Source organism: Lolium rigidum, chromosome 6, assembly GCF_022539505.1.
Source record: "Lolium rigidum isolate FL_2022 chromosome 6, APGP_CSIRO_Lrig_0.1, whole genome shotgun sequence".
In the NCBI taxonomy this organism is placed as follows: Eukaryota; Viridiplantae; Streptophyta; class Magnoliopsida; order Poales; family Poaceae; genus Lolium; species Lolium rigidum.
In genome coordinates this window covers 4,095,609-4,117,133 of record NC_061513.1, presented here as the reverse complement: position 1 = coordinate 4,117,133, position 21,525 = coordinate 4,095,609, and positions in this window count along the sequence as shown.

Below are 21,525 nucleotides of genomic sequence, written 5' to 3'. Positions count from 1 at the left end.
ATCCGTACTTAGACCAAATCTTATGTTCCTTGCGTCAGCTGCAAAATCTTTAAACTCTCTGTCGATCTTTCTCCATTGCGTTCCATCTGCGGGGTGTCTCAACTCCCCGTCCGACTTACGGTCCACTTTGTGCCATCGCAACAACTTGGCATGCTCTTTGTTCCTGAACCGACGTTTCAACCGTGGTATTATAGGAGCATACTACATCACCTTGGCGAGAACCTTCTTCCTGGGTTTCTCGCCCTCAACATCGTCACCAGGGTCATCGCCTCTGATCTTATAACGCAATGCAGTGCATACCGGGCATTCATTCAAATTCTCGTATTCACCGCGGTAGAGGATGCAGTCGTTGATGCATGCATGTATCTTCAGAACCTCTAAACCTAGAGGGCAAACAACCTTCTTTGCTTCGTACGTACTGGAGGGCAACTCGTTATTCTTTGGAAACATATTCTTCAACATTTTCAGCAAGTTTTCAAATCCCGAGTCAGCTACACCTTCATGTGCCTTCCATCTCAGCAAATCCAGTGTGCAGCCCAGCTTTTTCAGACCATTATCGCATCCTGGGTACAGCGACTTTTTGTGATCCTCTAACATGCGATCCAAATTCTCCCTCTCCTTTTCAGTTTCGCAGCGACTCCGTGCACCAGAAATGGTCCGACCAAGATCATCAGCGGGCTCATCACGTGCCTCTTCTTGATCACCTTCCCCTTCACCTTCCCCACCTTCAGCATCCTCCATGAAAGTATCACCGAAATGATCAAGATAGCTGTCATCGATGATATCATCCCCTTCTTCATCTTCTTCCATTATAACCCCTCTTTCTCCATGCTTGGTCCAACAATTATAGCTTGGCATGAAACCATGCCGAATCAGGTGCAGGTGAACTTCCCTTGAGGAAGAGTAACCCTTCTGATTCTTACAGCCAACACATGGACAGATAACAAAACCCCCCTGCTTGTTCGCATTAGCCACTACGAGGAAATCTTTCAAACCCGTAGTGAATTCGCCGGAGAGTCGGTTAGCGTACATCCATTGCCGATTCATCTGCATTATTATAATATAAAATATATAATTAACCATCATGCATTTGTTAAACTAAATAGAAATTAAACAATGAACTACACACATGCATATTTTATCAATGACACATATGAAATGTTCAAGTTGCTAACCGCGATCGAGGAGGAAAAAATAAATGAGGAAGCTCGATCAAGTGTGGCTCCGACACTTCATATCATGTTTGTTTCATGCTCTTGGGGCATTTCATCAAACACCTTGTGTGCATAAGAGGAGCCAAAAGCAAACCTACACCCCCTTGTGAAGTTTGTGAAGAGAAGTGACACCAAATGGCTAAGTGCAGTGAGCTGAGGCCCTTTTATATAGGGATGGGCCTTTAGTCGCGGTTGGCCTGGCCAACCGCGACTAAAGGCCTTTGGGCCAGGCCTGAGGACATTTACTCGCGGTTGGCCTGGCCAACCGCGACTAAAGGCCCTCCCGTCCACCAGCTGGCCACCGAGCGCGCTGGGCCCAGGCCTTTGGTCGCGGTTCGCCTCCCGAACCGCGACTAAAGACCCCATTGGTCGCGGTTCCCATATTTTCGCGACTAATGGGGCTGGACGGAAGCCCTTTTTTCTACCAGTGGCAATGAAAAAAATTCAAAATACATCTAAAATGTTGCCAACCTTTTACTAAATAATGTCTAACTTTTGCGTTCACAACATCGGCCACACTGTTCGTTCATGACTGAACCCGAACCCGAATTATTGAGTATCCGAATTTGTCGGGTAATAAAAGAACAAGTATATTTCGGTCTTTATTTTTTTCTGACCGAATTTGAAATAGACCGAAATACAAAAACCAAATTTTCGTTCATGACCGAATGCCCACCTCTAGTACAGTCTAGAGACGCAGAATACTGCTCCTGGCATCTGTCGGATAACAAGAGGAGTTTGGGCGAAGACCCACAGGACAGAGCGGCCGCCGAAATACCGAGCTCGAAGGGCACCTCCTCCATGAAGCGGATCATGTGGCCTGTCAAAGGGTTGAGGACACGCGCAGCGTGAGGGGCCTCCAGGTCGGCGAGGACGAGGAAGCCGCATGGAGTTGTGGTGATGACATCGTACTTGCGGAGCAGCGGGAGGTCCTTCCGGCGGACGCGGCCCGTGACGGGGTTGATCATCAGGCGCGCGTCTGTCTGGAAGACCTCATCAACGATGATCCACCACCGAGGGCGGAAACAGAGGTAGGAGAGATTGCCTTTGGGTTCTTCCGTGGCGGAGCGCCAACTGGTGCAAACGGCGCGGAAGTCCATGTAGCAGTCCACGTCGTTGGTGGCGAGGAGGAAGTCGCCAATGTGGCCGAGGAGCTCGGACGGGAGGGACGACCAGTCCGGCCGCATGGCCAAAGGGGGGGGAGGCTTCGGAGTGGAGAGGTGCTGTGAGGTGTTGAATCTAATTTCTCTTCTCGTAGCTGAAAGAACAGGGGTAGATGAAAAGGTTATTTAGGCTAGCCATAGTGGTAGTTCTTAGCTAGTATCATACACATTGGTACCACAAAAATGCTGATGTGACAGCTAATTAAGGATGAGAGATAAGTTTAGAGTAGTATCATAGGTGGATACTTTATCATAGCGTTACGATAAAAGTTAATGTCAAACAAATCTTATACATCCATTTGCATTGAAATTCTAAATAGCAATAAATATAGCATAACTATGATACTACTCCGTAATACTATCCACTATAAGGATAGTATCATACACATGTATCATATGCATAAATATGCACGATACTACTATATGATACTTAGCACTATGGCCAGCCTTAGGCGAGTACTGGAACTGTAATGCGGGAATCGAAGTGTGTTGGATGAAGAGCATTGACATTACTGCGAGCTCATGGGAGTAACAGCGACGCCGTTTGGTTTCACTACTCCGGAGGTCGCACAACATAATGGTACTTGGCAGTGGCACCTCTGAATTTGAAATACAAAAGTGGATCGTACTACTAGTTGAGACAGAGGGAGACTGATCAGTTGCCATCCCACCGTGCTGCTGCTTTGCTATGCTACTCGATCGCAGCAAATTGCTGTCTTGCTAATGATTGTCTAGTCGAAGCCTAGAATTTTGCAAAACGCTATGAGGTGTATTAGGATAAATTGGAAAGCAAAATTGCTAAGAATACTTTACTTACTAGTGTATGTCTTTTATTTTAGATTGATCAACATATGTGCACATGTGCTACTCTAACGACGAATCCTTTTACATTTACTTTTCATTTGAATTGTTTGTTTTTCGTCATGCAAAGGTACAATTAATTTTGAGTATTTTGACTGTCAAAACTCTAAGCGTTCTGATATCAAACAAACAATGTGACAATTTCTAATGGAGTAATCCTGGTGTGATCAGATACCACTGAAGAACAAATTTTCAGAAATTTATGATATTTGTATTGAACAATGTGACTGTAGCTGATGCAGCTGCCATGCACTGGAATTTCTCATTTAGAAGGTGGATGACACCTGATATTGCCTGGCAATCCATGGTTTAACTCAAATTATGGCACAAACTATCCTTATTGATGAGCATGATAAACCTGTCTGGAAATGGACAAAAGGAGGTAAATTCTTTGTTAAATTAGTGTATAATCATCTATGTGGTAATGGCTTGGACAGATCCTTCAAGCATCTCCGGAAGAGAAAAATTCCTCTGAAAATCAAGATTTGGCTGATTTGGCACAATGCTATTGCTACAGAAGATAATCTGCTTAGAAGGAATTGGCAAGGGAGTGTCATTTGCCAGTTCTGTGATAATCCTGAATCTATTTATCATCTTTTCTTTTCCTGTCCAACTGCTAAATATGTGTGGAGTGCTGTTGGTAAAGTGATTGGAGCCCACTCGAGACCAGGCTCCTTTACACAGTTCTTCTAGTGGTTCCCCTAGTTTATGCCTGCTAGTAGAAACACGCAGATTGCGGGGTTGGCTGCAATATGTTGGGCTATTTGGAAGCTCAGAAATCGTGCCTGCTTTGAACACAAATTGATCAATAATCCTGTTGAGCTAATAAGCTATTCTACTGTTTTTATGAAACACTGGGCAGGGTTACATAGTGAGAAGGATGCTGATGAGTTGCGAGCGGGTGCAGATGGGCTGATGCAACTTGCCAGTGCGACAAATGCTGGTGGTGCCACACATGATGGATCTAGGCAACATCAACGACCCTTACAGATCAAGGATGCAAGTGACTCTGCTGCCGTTGTGGATGATATGGAGGTGGAAGATCATGAAGATGACAATGCGTGAGGGCTTATATCCGTTTGTCGATTGGTTGATCTGTCAAAGATTTGTGCTCTTGTAGTAGTGCTTTTGGTCGTTTTGTCCTTGAACTTTTTTATTGGTTTCACTAGGAGTAGGCGGCGATGTAATAGTTGTAGTCGTTCCTGTCGTTTTTTTATGTTTGAACTGGCCAAACGATGTGGCTTGATACTCCTATGTTTCGTTATCCCTGGGTAATGAAATCCGATCCATGAGGATCGTTTGGAAAAAATATTCTAATGGAGTAATCACTATTATGAACTTACAAACAAGGGTAAAAAATTGATTTTTTTACTCTGACAATTTGTCTACCAGGTCCCTTGATGTCTGGACTATGCTCTAGATATCATGTTAGCGTGGAAACCAAGTGTATATTTGGTATCAGATTGATATTAATATAGCATCGATTGTTAAAAAAAGCTTAACCGGTCTACCACACATGATGAGTGCGTGGGCACGTCAGAACTCACTATTTGTCAAAGAAAAAGGAAAGATACTATAAAAACACTTTTTTTTTGGATTCTTTCATCGACCAAATCCAGTGCAAAAAATTCAATGCAATTGAATACCTGTCATGCACACATGCTCGAATATATAGCACCACAGACGGAGCTGCCTTTGGAGCAATGGGGTCAGCTGACACCAACGAAAATCAAGAAATCCTTCACTGATTAGCATAAACTACTATACATTTATATTTCCAGCTTCGTCCCTGTATAGCACCATATAGACAGATAAACATAATTTCCATTCTGGATTTATTTATTTTCGCTCAGAGAAGCAGAACTCCAACGCACACTCACGGCCCCGTTGGCATGTCGACGTCGACGTCGCTCGAGCACAGCTTGTCGTAGAAGCATAGTAAGTGCAGAACCTCGCCACCTTCGGATCAGGACTACAGGACAATACACGGCCCGCAGGCTGTCTTCGAGTCGGAAACAGGAAATCCTAGGCTAGTAGTATATGAGTACGCAGGGAGGCACTCTGAGCCGACAACACGCCGATCACGTCGACACAAACCGGGACAGCGAAACTCGAAGCAGAAGCTAGTTAACTAGGGAGAGATCACCGCCAGCGAAACAATCGTCGTAACTCGTAAGTCGATGGCAGCGGTTGCGGCGCTTCGGTCAGCAGCGAGGAGCCTCCGCGCACCGCAGGCGAACTTCACGGCGGCCGCCAGGGAAGGACAGCGTCGGCTCCTGTCCTCGTCGTCCTCGAGGACGGCCATTCAGGGTCGGAACCCGCTCCAGCAGCTGGGTCGTCTCCGCGCCGAGAAGCTCGCCCTGGAGAAGAAGAACGCAGAGCTGCTCCGGCACGCCAGATTTCAAACCATGGCAGTCAAGTGGATGTTCATAAACACGTGCATCTGGTTTCCGCTGATTTTTATCTCCCGCAAAAGATAAATAACGTTCTTAATCTTGACTTCTTACTGGAGATCGATTCATCATGTATTACACTATTACGTATATGCAAGTTATATTGCCAACATGTAATTTTCTATAGACATTAGCTGTTGCTGTAATCTGAATTTGATGGTTTCGTCATGTTTTTGTTCCTCTTCGATATAAGCTCGTGTTGAACAACGGACGTGATTTGGTAGACACCATGTTATTTTACAAACATTAATCACTTCGATTTTGTGAGGTGCAGATTCTGTCAAAGTTTTACTCCGGACTCCGGAGTATATGCATGTTTTGATTTTTTTTTAATTCCTCTGTGAAAGCTGAATAAGCCTCTCAAGAATCTCCAGGGCCGGTATGTTGTTGAGAGGAACGAGAGGCGCTGGTTTTGTGCACCCACAAGACCTTGTTTGGCAAAACTGGTCGATACGTCTAACCGTTACTTCCCGGTAGGAGTTCGATCGTAGTCCAGCTGCAACACGAATACGTACGCGCGTGTGTCGTGTAAGTATATCCTTACATGGCGTGACATAAGAAAGGCAAAAGGCTCTATCTCGTCGCCACAACAGATTTCCGGCGAGTTACATAAGCTCGACGAGTTGCGGCCCAAACTGGGCTAGAAGATGTTGGAAACTCCATCAGTTGGTCAGCCATCTCTTGATCGGCCATAATCACGTTCCTATCAGTATATCACGTGTACTCCTCGAAGATCCAGCTGCTCCGCCTCCAAGATGGACCAGCGGCGGTGGTCGGACCTCGTGCCGGATGTGCTCCGCGAGATCTCCAGCCGCCTCTGCTTCGGTTCTGCCACCGACTTCGTCTGTGTAGAAAGAAAGAGTTGGGTGAATTAGGCCACGCATTGGACCTTTGCCTCGTATATCATATATATAGGTGATTACAAGGTAATGAACCCGTATCCAATCTTCACCATAATGGCCCAATCTCCTATACACAGCAGGGCACCAGATATGGTTTGATTGCAGCGATATCAGGAGATATCGTTTTAACTACACCGAATATCCTGAGGATACTCGGTTGTCTAACACTCCCCCGCAGTCGCAGCGGGAGACTGACGGACGTTGAGACTGGACCGAAAATCCAGAAACAATGGCGAGGCCAATCCCTTGGTGAAGATATCAGCAAACTGGCGCGACGAAGGCACGTGCAGGACACGGACTTGACCAAGTGCCACTCGATCACGAACAAAATGAAGGTCGATCTCGATGTGCTTGGTGCGCTGATGCTGAACCGGGTTTGTAGACATGTAGACGGTGCTAACATTGTCACAAAACACGATGGTTGCCCGAGGGAGAGGTCGATGAAGCTCCTCCAAGAGTTGTCGGAGCCACGTAGATTCGGCGATGGCGTTGGCGACGGCGCGGTACTCGGCTTCAGCGCTGGAACGAGACACCGTGTGTTGGCGTTTGGAGGACCAAGACACAAGGTTGTCGCCGAGGAAAACGCAGTAGCCGGAGGTGGAGCGACGAGTGTCGGGACAGCCTGCCCAATCTGCGTCCGTGTAGGTGATCAAGGAGTCCGCGGCGGATGGTAGGAGCTGAAGACCATGGCCGAGGGTTCCTTTGACGTAGCGAAGCACACGTTTGATCAACGCAAGATGTTGGTCTCGCGGATCATGCATGTGGAGGCAGATTTGCTGAACGGCGTAGGCGATGTCCGGACGCGTGATGGTCAGGTACTGCAGGGCCTCGGCGAGGCTGCGGTACTCCGTCGGATCCGCCACTGGAGAACCAGCGATGGTGGCGAGCATGGGCGCGGTGTCGATGGGGGTCGATGAAGACGTGCAAGCCGTCATGCCAGCACGGTCCAAAATCTCGATGGCGTATTTCTGCTGGGAGAGGAACATCCCAGCAGATGTGCGAGTGACAGCGATGCCGAGGAAGTAGTGGAGATCCCCCATGTCGGTCATGGCAAACTCAGAGTTGAGAGCCGCGATGACACGATCAAGTAGTGATGTCGAGGAAGCTGTCAAGATGATGTCGTCGACGTACAAAAGCAGGTAGGCCGTGCCGAGCGTGCTGTGGAGCACGAAGAGGGACGTGTCGCTCCTGGAACATGTGAAGCCGACCGTGGCGACAAAAGTGGCGAACCGCTGGTACCACGCGCGAGGTGCTTGCTTCAGGCCGTAGAGAGAACGGTTGAGGCGACAAACATGATCCGGGCGAGTGGAGTCGACGAAACCCGTGGGTTGACGACAGTAGACGACCTCGGACAGGGTGCCGTGGAGGAACGCGTTCTTGACGTCGAGTTGACGGATCTTCCAGTTGTGCGAGAGCGCGATGGAGAGGATGACACGAATCGTGGACGGTTTGACGACCGGACTGAACGTCTCGTCGAAGTCGATGCCAGGTGCCTGAGAGAAGCCGCGGAGCACCCAGCGCGCTTTGTAGCGCTCAAGAGACCCATCGGGGTTGAGCTTGTGGCGGAAGATCCACTTGCCGGTGACGATGTTGGCCTTGTGAGGGGGACGCACAAGATCCCATGTGTTATTAGACACGAGGGCAGCGTACTCGGCCTTCATTGCGTCGAGCCAGTTGGGATCCTTCAGAGCCGTCCGAACCGATGTAGGGATCGGCGAGGTGATGCCGGACGCCGTGACGTGGAGGTTCAGGCGCTCGGGAGGACCAATGGTCGTGCCAGCGCGACGGCGAGTCACCATATGGTGAGGAGGTGCAGGCGCAGGCGCAGCTGGGGACGAGGGACGGGGAGGCGATGGCGTCGCCGAGCCGGGCGGTGAAGACGCGGGCGATGTCGAGGAGGAGCTCGCGGCAGAGCCCGGGGCAGGCGTCGTTGCCCTGGTTGGAGAAGGGGACGATGCAGCGCTCGGGGCAGGCGTGGCGACAGGGGAGGCTGTCGCGGGAGGAGATCGTCCCGGGGCAGCGCGCGGGGCAGCGCTCGGGGCAGATCGCTCGACAGGGCGACGAGGCACATGTGCGGCAGGTAGCGGGCAGGCTGGTGCCACGGCTGTGCCATCGTCCTGAGATCCAGTCGAGGGTGTTTCCTGGAGAAAATCATAAGAGTGTGTAGTGTTCGTTTTGGCGAACGGAAAATTAGTCTCATCAAAAACAACATGCCGAGAGATGATAATTCGACGTGTCGCAATGTCCATGCAGCGGTAACCTTTGTGATTAGAGGGGTAACCGAGAAAGATGCATGGAGTGGAGCGGGGAGACAGTTTATGTTTCATGCTAGAAGCGATATTGGGGTAACAGAGACACCCAAATACGCGGAGGTGAGAGTATGATGGGGAGGTGGAATAGAGGGCGGTGAAGGGACATGAGGCGGTCGTGGCGGTCGTAGGTAGTCTGTTGAGAAGGTATGTGGCGGCGTGTATAGACTCAGCCCAGAATTTTGGCGGCATGGAGGCTTGAAATAAGAGTGTGCGGGCGATGTCGTTAACTGTCCGAATGACACGCTCAGCCTTGCCGTTTTGCTGGGAAGTATAGGGACACGAGAAGCGTACATGAATACCGTGAGTGGATGCAAAGTCATGGAGGGAGCGATTGTCAAACTCCTTGCCATTGTCACACTGAATTTGCTGGAGCGGTAGTGCAAACTGTGTGTGAACAAGTGCGCGGAAGGAAGAAAGAATGCCATAAACTTCAGATTTGCGTCTAAGAGGAAAAGTCCATAAATAATGAGGAAAATCATCAAGTATGACTAAAAAATATTTATAACCCGACATGCTTTCAACCGGAGAAGTCCAGAGATCACAATGCACAAGTTCAAACGGACGCAAAGTACGAGTAGACGAATCTGAAAAAGGAAGACGAACGTGGTCGACACGCATGACAAAGACTATACCCTTTTATTTTATTGCATGGGAGCGATGATGATGACGCGAGGCGGCGAAGAGCGCCGTGTCCAGGATGCCCGAGGCGGCGATGCCACAGGTCAGGGGCGCCGGCGGTGGAGGTGGTCAAGGCATGGAGGGCGACACCAGTGGGAGAGTAGGGGTAGAGGTCACCCGTACTGTTACACCGAAGGATCACGGCCTTGGTATGAAAGTCCTTCACAGAGAAACCAAAAGGGTCAAATTCAACGGAGCAACAATTGTCACAGGTGAATTTTCTAACAGAAATTAGATTCTTAATGATGCGAGGAGTGACAAGAACATGTTGTAAATGCAGCGGGCGATTAGGAAAAAAAGAGGGGAGAGAGGCGGAGCCCGAAGCGGTGACGGGGAGAGAAGAGCCATCACCGACAACAACATTAGAGAAAGGAGTGTGTGAGGAGAGGGAGTTAAGGATACCCGCATCCGAGGACATGTGTGCGGAGGCGCCCGTGTCCATGTGCCACTCCGTCGGTGGCTGTGTTGGAGATATGCCCAAGAGGCAATAATAAAAGTGGTTATTATATATCTTTATGTTTATGATAAATGTTTATATACCATGCTATAATTGTATTAACCGAAACATTGATACATGTGTGATATGTAAACAACAAAGAGTCCCTAGTAAGCCTCTTAACTAGCTTGTTGATTAATAGATGATTAGTTTCATAATCATGAACATTGGATGTTATTAATAACAAGATTATATCATTATATGAATGATGTAATGGACACACCCAATTAAGCATAGCATAAGATCACGTCATTAAGTTATTTGCTATAAGCTTTCGTTACATAGTTACCTAGTCCTTATGACCATGAGATCATGTAAATCACTTATACCGGAAAGGTACTTTGATTACATCAAACGCCACTGCGTAAATGGATGGTTATAAAGGTGGGATTAAGTATCCGGAAAGTATGAGTTGAGGCATATGGATCAAAAGTGGGATTTGTCCATCCCGATGACGGATAGATATACTCTGGGCCCTCTCGGTGGAATGTCGTCTAATGTCTTGCAAGCATATGAATAAGTTCATAAGAGACCACATACCACGGTACGAGTAAAGAGTACTTGTCAGGAGACGAGGTTGAACAAGGTATAGTGTGATACCGATGATCAAACCTCGGACAAGTAAAATATCGCGGGACAAAGGGAATTGGTATCGTATGTGAATGGTTCATTCGATCACTAAAGTCATCGTTGAATATGTGGGAGCCATTATGGATCTCCAGATCCCGCTATTGGTTATTGGTCGGAGTGAGTACTCAACCATGTCCGCATAGTTCGCGAACCGTAGGGTGACACACTTAAAGTTGGATGTTGAAATGGTAGAACTTGAATATGGAATGGAGTTCGAATATTTGTTCGGAGTCCCGGATGAGATCCCGGACATCACGAGGAGTTCCGGAATGGTCCGGAGAATAAGATTCATATATAGGATGTCATTTTATGTGAATTAAATTGATACGGAAGGTTCTATGGAAGGTTCTAGAAGGTTCTAGAAAAGTCCGGAAGAAACAACCTAGGAAGGTGGAGTCCACATGGGACTCCACCTCCATGGCCGGCCAACCCTAGTGGGGTGGAGTCCCAAGTGGACTCCCCCATAAGGGGCCGGCCACCCCCCCTTATGGTAGGTGGAATTCCCACCTCTAGTGGGAATCCTAGCTTGGGAAGGTTTCCCACCATATGGAAGGTTTTGGGTTCGGGTCTTATTCGAAGACTTGTAGTCCAACACTTGGGGCTTCCACCTATATATAGAGGGGCCAAGGGGAGGGGGCCGGCCACACCAAAGCCACCACCTTGGCCGCCCCCTATAGTGGCCGGCCACCCCCTCTCCCCAAACCCTAGCGCCCCGCTCCTCCACCATATCCCGCACGCTTAGCGAAGCTCCGCCGGATTTCTCCACCGCCACCGACACCACGCCGTCGTGCTGTCGGATTCAAGAGGAGCTACTACTTCCGCTGCCCGCTGGAACGGGGAGGTGGACGTCGTCTTCATCAACAACCGAACGTGTGACCGAGTACGGAGGTGCTGCCCGTTCGTGGCGCCGTGATCAAGATCTACTACGCGCTTTTGCAAGCGGCAAGTGATCGTCTACCGCAGCAACAAGAGCCTCATCTTGTAGGCTTTGGAATCTCTTCAAGGGTGAGACTCGATAATCCCCTCGTTGCTACTGTCTTCTAGATTGCATCTTGGCTTGGATTGCGTGTTCGCGGTAGGAAAATTTTTGTTTTCTATGCTACGTTTTCCTACAGGCTGCAGGGTCATCGTGTTGAGCTGGTTGATGAGGGCGGCGGTGTCCCATGACGGGGTGGCGTGGGGTGCTGTCGGGGCCGGCGCGTACTGGTAGGCAGGGGCGGGCGCGCCGTAGTAGTGCAGCTGCTGCTGGTGGTAGGGCAGCTGAGACTGCGGTGTTGCCATGAAGCCGTGGGCGACGGGGCGCGGTGGAGGAGCGCCAGGGCGGGGGCCGAGGATGCCGGCGTTGCTGCCCATGGGGTACATGTAGATGGCCCCCGTCCATGGATTGTACGAGGTGGGGCAGGGTGGTGCAGTGCCGTACCCACCACCGCCATACCCACCGGGCCCTTCTTCTTCTTCACCTTGTTCTTGCCGGTGTTGTAGGGCGCCGGAGCACCGTACCCGCCAGCTGGAGGGGCGCCAAATCCTGGTGGTGGAGGGCGTGGAGGTGCAGGGCCACGAGGGCCAGGTGCAGCACCACCGCCCGTGTTGCTGTAGAGGGCGGTGGCGTTCGACGGTCCACCGCGGCCGCCATGATGAGGCTTCAGCTCCTGGAGAAGAAGCATGTTCCGGAGCTGGAGGAAGGACGGGAAGGGCGTGAGGAGCGGGGCGAGGGCAGCCACGTTGTCGTAGGCCTCGTCAAGGCCCTTGAGGACGTTCCAGACGAGGGCGTCGTCGGAGACCGGGGCGCCGACATCCGCCAGCGCGTCGGCGACGGCTTTCTGCTCAAGGCAGTAGGCCGTGATGGACTTACCCTCCTACTCCAGGTTGCGGAACTTCTGCCCGAGGTAGCCGGCGCGGGCCTGCTGGTTGTCGCGGAAGAGGGCCTCGATGCGCGTCCAGACGCTGTAGGCCGACGTGGTCGCCGTCATGACCATGTCGAGGATGTCCGGGGCGATGGAGCCATAGAGCCAACGCAGGACGGTGGAGTCGAGACGGAGCCACTCTTCATCGGCCGGAGCGACGGCCGTGGTGAGGTGGTCAGCGAGGGCGTAGGTGTGGACGGCGATGTCGACCATGTTGCGCCACTTGGAGTAGTTGGACGCCTTCAGGTCGAGGGTGATGGGGATGAGCGCCTTGACGCTCTGGATGGCGGTGGCTTGCGCCCAGAGGGCGGTGTTGCCGTCGGCCATGGCCGCGTTGGGAGAGGTGGAGCGGCGAGAGGACTTGGGGCGACGGCGGTACGTGATGAGTTTGGCTGCGGAATTTTTTCTGGCTGATACCATGTACAAAGAAAGAGTTGGGTGAATTAGGCCACGCTTGGACCTTTGCCTCGTATATCATATATATAGGTGATTACAAGGTAATGAACCCGTATCCAATCTTCACCATAATGGCCCAATCTCCTATACACAGCAGGGCACCAGATATATATGGTTTGATTGCAGCGATATCAGGAGATATCGTTTTAACTACACCGAATATCCTGAGGATACTCGGTTGTCTAACAGTCTGCTTCCACGCGGTCTGCAAGCCATGGCGTAACTCCTGCGACCCGCTGTCCCGGCGGAAGACGACGACCCAGTTCCCGCCATGCCTCCTCCCCGCGGCCAACAATGTATCTGCCGACCTCAGGCTCACATGCATCTTCTCCAACTTGTGCTGCCGCCCGCTGTCTCCGACGCCGCCGCCGCCGGGAGCTCGAAGCTGGGTCTCCAGCGCCGACGGCACCGAAGTCCGGTACCTGACCGTGGAAAACCTCCGCCCTACCCTCCACGACCCTTTCACCGGAGAATTCACCCGCCTGCCCCTCTTTCGGTACGATGTCAGGGTGTGGGAGGAGAAACCCAGTGGCATCATCTACAACGACGGCACCACCTTCTTCTACAGCTTCCGGAACGCCACTGATAACACTGTCAGGTTCAGGGCGGCGCTCCTGCGTCCCGGCGCCACCCAGTGGATGGTCGTCGAGAGAATCCTTGTGGTGTCCCGTATACGCCCCGAGTTCTCCGCGGCGTACCACGGAGGCAAGATCATGGTCACCGTAGAGGGTACCCTCCACCGCATCCTCGCGCTGGACGGTGGCGACGACGGTGCCAAAGACGTGCTGGTCCCGCTGCCAAAGTCGATGTTATTGGAGCGGAAATACTACTCACGCCATTACAGCTTCCTCGTGGAGTCCCGCGGCGAGCTACTCTGGGCGTTGATCCAAGTTGATATATACCGCTACCCCATTAGGCCGAAAGGGGAGTACCTGAAATACGTTGTGTCGTTCCGGCTGCATGTGCTAGAGGAGGAGACATCAACACGGGAGAAGAAGACGCGGTGGGTGAAGAAAGATGGCCGTAGCCTGGCCGACCGTGTGTTGTTCCTGGGAACACCCAACAGCTTTGCCATAGATGCCTCGAGGCTCCGCGACCAAGAAGGCGGATGCGCCTACTTCGTCTTCTACAACTTCAATACCTTGAAGCCTGAGAAGGTTGAAGTGTGGAGATGCAACCTCGTCTCCAACAAAGCCGAGTTCGTCGAGCAGTTGCCTCGACGATGGGACAATGAGAGGTGCACCTGGCATGTCCCGCAGCCGCCAAGTATTGCTCCAATTCAGGTAAAAGAGAATATATACTTTGTAGATTTTATTGTTGCATGAAGCTAATACTTCCATAGTTAAGATTTCAATCTTCCAGCTCTACATAACCATCTCGAATTAACTAATTAACGCTAATAAGCTGGTATTACTGGTTTTGTTGCATCAGGAACTAATGAAGGCTCGAGAACTGAAGCGACAAGGAATGTTAACCAGGAATTACGTGGTTCCATCCATAGTTTAAACGTGTTTTATTGGATCTTGGAGATCAGTAATGTGGTAGAAGATGCCACCGGGTGCATATGTTCTCTTTACATAAAAATATATATTTTAGAAGGTAAAAAAACAGATTTTATAATTAACAACTTTGGGTGGAGGTGGTGGACGGCCGCGCCACGTCCTTTTGGCTAGACAAATGGACGCCGGGCCCCCCCTGGCTACTCGCTTCCCCGCCATCTTCTCCCACTGTACTCGCCTCCACGCCACGGTGGCAGCGGTGGTCGGGAGGGGGTTTGACCTCCAGCCTCGCCTCTCCACGGCTGCGGCATGCGAGCTTCTTGAGGTGCAGCGACTGGTGGCCGGCATCTCCCTTGGTTCTGGCGCCGATAGACGCTTCATCGACTACATGCGACGCGCCAGTTTCTACTCTCGGGAAGCATACCGCATGCTGTCGCCTCCGCACCCTCCTGACGCCTCTGCCTGTGTGGCCTGGTCTCTTCGGCTTCCCTCCAAGCTGAAGATCTTCGCGTACCTCGACGACATCGACCGCCTGAGCACGAGGGCAAACCTCTTTCATAAGAGTTGCGCCCCGTCGGAGACTTGCGCCGTTTGCGATGCGGTGGAGACTTCTCGCCACCTCTTCTTGGAGTGCACCACGGCCAGCCACGTCTGGGCTCGCCTTGGCGTCCTTGTTCCTTCCGAGCAGTTCTCCATTTGGGAGCTCCCTGCCCCCCTTGGTGTTGCCACGACCACTTGGCACTTTGGTGTTGCGGCGATCATGTGGTCCATCTGGAAGACCCGCAACGACCTTGTGTTCAATGGCATCACCACCTCTCCGGTTTTCGCTATTAGACTAGCATGTGATGATATTGCGCTTTGGAGATGGCGTATCCCGCACCTCGGCCGGGCCGACGTCGACTCTCTCCGTTCTTACATGCTTATGAGATGTGATTGACGTGTATCTCTCTTCCCCCCCTGTTGTACCTCCCCCCATGTATCATCAGACCGGCTGCTTGGCCTTTTCGAGTAATGGAATAATAAGCGGTGGGGTTTAACCCCCCCGTCCCCCCTCGAAAAAAAAAACGACTTTGGGTAAACATGTTTTATTAATCATCATAACCATTGTTCAACAACGTACACTTCACACATACACTGATTAAGACACATATATATTTTAGCTGACAAAGCATGCATGCATAGATGTGCATGATCTGGTTGGTCATTCTGCTCTGGTGGAAGAAGGCGGATGCTCCAACCATGCTACTAAAGGAGAGGGAAGATAAACTTTGCCTCTAGGTACAAGAGTGCACCGGTTGCGGAAAGCGTCCCCGCGACTATCTTAAACGCATGATTCTTTATAAACATAAGTTCGTTAACCAAGCTGCAATTGGAGAAGAGTAAAGCGAGTTAGAAACTTGTTGGAGAAAAACTGCAAGAATAGTATAGATGCATAGTAGTATATATAAAATGTAGTAATAATGAATTACGTACCGGAGCTCCCCAAGCATGTCCGGCGGGAGCAGCCTCTTCTTCTGCACCTCCTTGGCGAATTCCAGCGCTTGATGGCGGTTCATCTGGCGGACCAGGTCTTGCAGCTCCTGCGCCTTCTCCATCGCTCGCGCGGACAAGCTCGTCATGGGCTCTGCCTTGTTGTTGCCGTGAAGGTTTGGCGATGCTGGCGATGACGAGGCGGCGGAGCTGCTGAACGGCCGGCGAAGCGAGGTCCCGCCCAGGCGGTTAGGAACAGTCCTCGTCGGTCCTGCTAGCTCCTTTGCGACCGTGAGAAACGCTTGCTGCGGCCGCTCGAGGGTGCCGCCGCAAAGCCTCTTCGCGGCGAATCGGAACGCAGCCGCCATCGAAGACGAGACGATTGCGTGCTCGTGCTTTTTGTTCACGACGTGGTCCGGCGGGTTGGAATTCGTCGACTCTGAATCTCCGATGTGATCGATGCCCAAATGCCCACATATATAGTACCTGAGGACACCAGCGCACTCCTAAGCACGATCGGATCTCATGTTCGTATCAGAATCGTACGTGTCGGTATCGTACTTTTTTTTTTTTGCGCACCCCTTTTGTTTGTCTTTTTTTTTTTTTGAGGGATACCCCTTTTGTTTGTCGGTATCGTACGTGCATGTTCGTGGTTTTGAACGAGCCTTTCTTTGGGCTGGATGTGACAAGGTCTCTGGTGGCAGTTGCAAGATAAACTGAAAGGCCGTCTCTCGGCCCAACCGTTTGGGTGCGTAACAGATACGTTTGGGACCTTTGGTTGGCAAAACCTATACACCGACCAGGTCGGTGGCTACCGGCCACCGCACACCCCTGGTTGGGTATGGGCCAGGCCCATTTGTGTCATTTTAGTCTCTAGCAGTTCGTTTTTCCTTTTTTTTCTGGTTTCTTTTTCTGTTTTCTTTTTATGTATTTTTTTCTTTTTTCTACTTCGGTTTTGTTTATATTTTTTCATATTCGAAAATTTCAATTTTTAAAAATTGTTCAGAAAATTGTTTAAATTCAAAAATGTTCAAAATTTAAAACCGTTCAAATCCAAAAACCGTTTAAATTTGAAAACCGTTCAAATTTGGAATTTGTTCAAATTTGAAAATTGTTCTAATATGAAAGTCGTTCAGATTCGAAAATTGTTGAAATAGAAATTTTGCTCAAATTTAGAAATGTTCAAATTCAGAAATTGTTCATAGAGTAAAATACATTTTTGTTCAAATTTAAAAATATTCAAATCTGAAAAATGTTCAGATTTTTAAAAAGTTATTTCTTTTTAATTTGATTTTTTTAATTTTGACAAATGTTCAGATTTTAAATCTTTTAAAAAAGAAAACAAACAACAGAAAACAAAAAGAAACGAAAAGAAAAAAATGCATTACCTGATGTTGGGCCGCGGCCCAGCTAGCTACCCGGGACGCGCGAGGGTGTGCGGCATCCTCCCAGCGCCGACCAGGTCGGTGTCGAGGAGCTCCCCCTTTGGTTTGCTAAAAACTTCAAAAAATACTTTGCTGCCAAACACAGCCTAAGACTTGGTTCAGATAGGCAATCCGTGTGACAACCATGGCATGCAATGGAACACTTCTGTGTGGCCACAAAAAATACTATCGGCAATGGGTGCAAGGCTAGCTTTATAATACTGCAGTATTTGCCAAAAACTTCAAAAATACTTTGCTGCCAAACACAGCCTAAGACTTGGTTCCGATAGGCAATCGGTGTGACAACCATGCCATGCAATGGAACACTTCTGTGTGCCACAAAAATACTATCGGCAATGGGTGCAAGGCTAGCTTTAGGGAAGCATCTTGGTTGAATGGGCAAATCCCTAAGTTGTTAGGCCATCTCCAACGCCACCGACCCAAACCTGACGCGTTGGACCGTCCGGAGGTAGCCGTTTGGGTGGCCACGTGGACACACGGACACGCGGACCTGACTGACGGTCCGTTTGGTTTGCGCAGTACGCCCTACGAGCGTACGCAGCGCAAAAAAAAAAGACCACAAAAACAAAAACAAAACCAAAAATAATTAAATTTAAAACATAGTTCATTTAAACATATGCCCTATTTTGAGAAAATTTATACAAAATAAAGCTCTATATGGGATTTAACTAAAAATAACCCCAGCTAGGGTTTGAGGTGGACGAGGTGGCCGCCGGCGCGCCGCCTAGTCCCAGTTGACCTCGTTGTCGTCCTCTTGGGCGTGGGCGTCGATGACGCCCTGATGTCTACTCATGCTTCTTTTCCTGTAGACAGTGTTGGGCCTCCAAGAGCAGAGGTTTGTAGAGCAGCAGCAAGTTTTCCCTTAAGTGGATCACCCAAGGTTTATCGAACTCAGGGAGGAAGAGGTCAAAGATATCCCTCTCAAGCAACCCTGCAATCACGATACAAGAAGTCTCTTGTGTCCCCAACACACCTAATACACTTGTCAGATGTATAGGTGCACTAGTTCGGCGAAGAGATAATGAAATACAAGTAGTATGAATGTATATGAGTGGTAACAGTAATCTGAATAAAATATGGCAGCGAGTAAACATGCAACAAAACAGTAAGTAAGCGGTGTTTGCAGTATTGGAAACAAGGCCTAGGGATCATACTTTCACTAGTGGACACTCTCAACATTGATCGCATAATAAATAATAACTTCTCTCATTTGTGCTACATACACTCTTTTGTTGGATGACAAACACCATTCGTTGTGTAGGGCTACAAGAGCTCCCTCAAGCCGGAGTTAACAAGCGCCACAACATTCGACATTCATATTTAAGTAACCTTAGAGCATAATAGATCATTGCAAAATAAACCAAGAACTAACATAGCATACACACTGTCCACATTACGCTATGAAAGGAGGAATAGATCACATCAATACTATCATAATGACAATTAACTCCACAACCTACAAGTGATCATGATCATAGCCTACGACAAGAACCACACGATGCACACACTGGCACCTTTACACCATGCAGGAGGAATAGACTACTTTAATAATATCACATGAGTAGCACATAGACTAGTAGCGATACAAAGCTCATCATATGGATCTCAATCATGCAAGCAATTCATGAGATCATTGTATTGGAGTACAGAGAGAGAGATTAACCACATAGCTACCGGTACAACCCCTTAGCCTCGAGGGAGAACTACTCTCTCCTCATCATGGAGATAGCGATGGCGATGAAGATGGCGGTGGTGTCGATGGAGAAGCCTTCCGGGGGCACTTCCCCGTCCCGGCTTGGCTTCGCGATGGCGGCGGCTCTGGAACTTTTCTCGTACCATGGCTTATTCGTATCGAAGATTTAGGTCAGGGGGCTTCTTATAGGCGAAGAGGCGGAGTCGGAAGAGCTATGGGGGGCCCACACAGTAGGCCGGCGCCCCCCCCTCTGGCCGCGCCGCCATGTTGTGCGGGGCCCCTGTCGCCCCCCTCTGGTTCCTCTCGGGTGTTCTGGAAGCTCCCGGGAATTCTAAGATGCTGGGCGTTGATTTCGTCCGATTCCGAGAATATTTCCTTACTAGGATTTCTGAAACCAAAAACAGCAGAAAATAGGAACTGACACTTCGGCATCTTGTCAATAGGTTAGTTCCGGAAAATGCATCAAAACATCATAAAGTGTGAACAAAACATGTAGGTTTTGTCATAAAACAAGCATGGAACATCAGAAATTATAGATACGTTGGAGACGTATCAGCATCCCCAAGCTTAGTTCCTACTCGCCCTCGAGTAGGTAAACGATAACACAATAATTTCTGAAGTGACATGCTACCATCATAATCTTGATCAACATTATTGTAAAGCATATGACATGAATGGAGTGATTCAAAGCAATGATCTATAGTTTGCTAACAAATAGATAACATATAGCAAAAAATTTCATGAATAGTACTTTCAAGACAAGCATCAATAAGACTTGCATAAGAATTAACTCATAAAGCAATAAATTCAAAGTAAAGGCATCGAAGCAACACAAAGGAAGATATAAGTTTCAGCAGTTGCTTTCAACTTTCAACATACATATCTCATGGATAATTGTCAACATAGAGTAATATGATGAATGCAAATAAGCAAGTATGTAAGAATCAATGCACAGTTGTCACAAGTGTTTGCTTCTAAGATGGAAGGAAATGGGTAAACTGACTCAACAATAAAGTAAAAGAAAGGTCCTTCGCAGAGGGAAGCATGGATTACTATTTTTGTGCTAGAGCTTTTATTTTGAAAACATAGAAACAATTTTGTCAACGGTAGTAATAATTCATATGTGCTATGCATAATAGTTCCTACAAGTTGCAAGTCTCATGCATAGAGTACTAATAGTGCTCGCACCTTGTCCTAATCACTCGGATAACACGGATTATCATTGCATGACATATGTTTCAACCAAGTGTCACAAAGGGGTACCTCTATGCCGCCTGTACAAAGGTCTAAGGAGAAAGCACGCATTGGATTTCTCGCTTTTGATTATTCTCAACTTAGACATTCATACCGGGACAACATAGACAACAGATAATGGACTCCTCTTTTAATACTTAAGAATTCAACAACAAATAATATTCTCATAAGAGATTGAGGTTGTATGTCCAAACTGAAACTTCCACCATGATACATGGATTTAGTTAGCGGCTCAATGTTCTTCTCTAACATATGCATACTCAAACCATTTGATCATGAAATCGCACTTACTTCAGACAAGACGAACATGCATAGCATCTCACATGATATCCAACAAAGGTAAAAAGTTGATGGCATCCCCAGAAACATGGTTACCGCTCAACAAGAAACTTATAAGAGCTAAGACACATAACTACATATTCATCACCACAATAGTTTTTAAGATATTTGTCCCATGAGCTATATATTGCAAAGATAAAGGAATGAAGTTTTAAAGGTAGCACTCAAGTAATTTACTTTGGAATGGCAGAAAAATACCACATAGTAGGTAGATATGGTGGACACAAATGGCATGGGTTTTGGCTCAAGGTGTTCGGATGCACGAGAAGCATTTCCTCTCAGTACAAGGTTTGGGCTAGCAAGGTTGTTCGAAGCAAACACAAGTATGAACAAGTACATCAAAACTTACACAAGAACATATTGCAAGCATTATAAGACTCTACACTGTCTTCCTTGTTGCTCAAACACTTTTACCAGAAAATATCTAGACCTTAGAGAGACCAATCATGCAAACCAAATTTCACAAGCTCTACGGTAGTTCTTCATTAATAGATTTAACTACAAGATGCAAGAGCTTAAACATGATCTAATGAGAGCTCAAAACAATTGCCAAGTATCAAATTATTCAAGACCATATGAAGCATTTTTTGATTCCAACCAAATAGAAACAAGTGAAGCGATCAACTTTCGCCCTTGAACATTAAAAGTAAGAATGAAGAACACTAGTGTTCATATGAAAAAGCGGAGCGTGTCTCTCTCCCACACAAGGATGAAATTATTCAGAGAATGAAAATAACAAAACGAAAATAAAAGCAC